This window comes from Otolemur garnettii, unplaced genomic scaffold (assembly GCF_000181295.1).
Source record: "Otolemur garnettii isolate 467f Iridium unplaced genomic scaffold, OtoGar3 scaffold00106, whole genome shotgun sequence".
Lineage (NCBI taxonomy): Eukaryota > Metazoa > Chordata > Mammalia > Primates > Galagidae > Otolemur > Otolemur garnettii.
This window is the reverse complement of record NW_003852501.1, coordinates 3,597,315-3,599,586: the sequence shown is the minus strand read 5'-3', so window position 1 is coordinate 3,599,586 and position 2,272 is coordinate 3,597,315. Positions and strand designations below refer to the sequence as shown.

The 2,272-nt window shown below is 39.6% G+C and overlaps 1 protein-coding gene across 1 annotated transcript in view; it reads left to right on the top strand.

Annotated features, from left to right (window-relative positions):
- MICU2 (mitochondrial calcium uptake 2) overlaps positions 1-2,272 on the top strand; it is a 152,205-nt gene that overhangs the window by 126,327 nt on the left and 23,606 nt on the right. The window lies entirely within an intron of this gene.

The window sequence follows — 2,272 nt, the reverse complement described above, 5'->3', positions numbered from 1 at the left end:
AAAAAAAAAAAAAGTAACAGACTACATATACAATGGTTAGAACAAGGGGCCATACCTTAGAGTGTAGGTTTGTGTGAGAACACTTTATGATGTTCACCCCATGATAAAATCAACTAATGGCGCAGATCTTAGAACACATCCCCATCATTAAGTGATGCATGACTATTTTAAATAGATGGCTATGTTCACATGTTCCTAACTTCAGACAGTGCCCACAAGAATGTAAGTAGATGAAGGCTATGTTGACCAGATTGTGTGTAAAACTAGCACATGGTACCCCATGATTACATTAATGTACACAGCTATGATTTAATTTAAAAAAAAAAGAGAGAAAGAATGTAAGTAGAGCTGAATTTTCCTCCCAGTTACACAGTTCCTTTCCATGGGAATATTAACAGTTTCCTGTGTATTCTTCCAGAGATATTTTATGCATCTATAAGCGTATGTGTAAATAAGTAAATAGATACATCTATGTATTCTTTTTTCCATTTTTATATATACAGTAGCCTGCTGTACATTATTCCATACTTTTCTTTTTTACTAAATATACTTGAATATCTCACTCTTTTTTAATGGCTTTATGGTACTTTGTTGTATGGATGTAGCAGTTTATGTTGCCATTCACCGTTTGAAAATGCATTTATCTTTTTTTTTTTTTCTTTTTTTGAAACAGTCTCACTTTGTAGCCCTCGGTAGAGTGCTATAGTGTCACAGTTCATAGCAACCTCAAACTCTTGGACTTAAGCAATTCTCTTGCCTCAGCCTCCCAGGTGGCTGGGACTATAGGTGCCAGCCACAACACCGTCTATTTTTTTGTTGTAGTTGTCACTGTTATTTAGCAGGCCCAGGCTGGGTTCGAACCTGCCAGCCCCTGTGTATGTGACTGGCGCCCTAACCACTGAGCTGCAGGGGCCACACCTATTTACCTTTTGATATTACAAATAATAATCCTATAATTGTATCATTTTATACATACACAAATATATCTGTGAATATCCAGAAATTCTGTTGCTGGGTCAAAAGGTACAAATATTTTAAGGTCCTTGGCAAACTGATAAATATTGACAAATACCTTCCATAGACTATCAGTCAATTATAATTCCCATTAATAGTGCATGTCAGTAAATTGACCATTGTCAATCTTTTAATTAATTTTTTTTTTTTTGAGACAGAGCCTCAAGCCACCCCCCCTCCACCTCCAAAGTAGCTAGGACCATAGGTGCCCACCACAACGCCTGGCTATTTTTTGGTTGCAGCCATCATTGTTGTTTGGCAGACCCGGGCTGGATTTGAACCCACCAACTCAGGTGTATGTGGCTGGTGCCCTAGCCGCTTGAGTCACAAGCGCCAAGCCTTTTAATTAATTTTTATTCTACATTTTGTTTTTCATGAGGTTTTCTTAAACTTCCAAATCATTTCATCTTTTAGAGCAGTGGTTCTCAACCTTCTAATGCCACAGCCCTTTAATGCAGTTCCTGTGGGTCTCGACTCACAGGTTGAGAACTGCTATTTTAGAGCATCATGTTTGCTTCAAAATTTGTGCATTATTATAATCACAGCTCTCTTTTTTACATTTCAATATCTTTGAGCAATTCTTTTTCTTTTTCTTTTTCAGTTTTTGGCCAGGGCCCAGGTTTGAACCCACCACCTCCAGGGGAGCTGGCGCCCTACTCCTTTGAACCACAGGCACTGCCCTCTTTGAGTAATTCTATATTGAACATCTTTGTCTCACATCTTAGTCCTTAAATGATGCTTTCTTTTTTCTAGATACACATATCCTGTGTTTGCCATTGTACCCCGAAAGTCCCTAATCATAATACCTTGTCATACATTAATATCAATATAATTGCTTAATTGTTTGTATCTCTACAACGAAAGCATCATGCCCCCCTCTTTTTTATTTATTTATTTTTTTAATGAGACAGAATCTCCCTCTGTCACCCTGGGTAGATTGTGGTAGTTTCAGCCTACCTTACAGCAACCTCAAACTCCAAGCCTCAAGTACTCCTTTTGCCTTACCCTCCTGAGTATCTGGAACTACAGGGCCCAGTTAGTATTTCTATTTTTAATAGAGATGAATCTTGCTCTTGCTCAGGCTGCTCTCAAACTCCTGGGCTCATGCAGTCACCTGCCTCGGCCTTCCAAAATGCTAGGATTACCGGTGTGAGCCGCTGCACCTGACCTCATCATGCCTCTCTTTAAGATTGTGTGAAGGCTCGGCGCCTGTGGCTCAAGCGGCTAAGGCCCCAGCCACATACATCTGAGCTGGCAG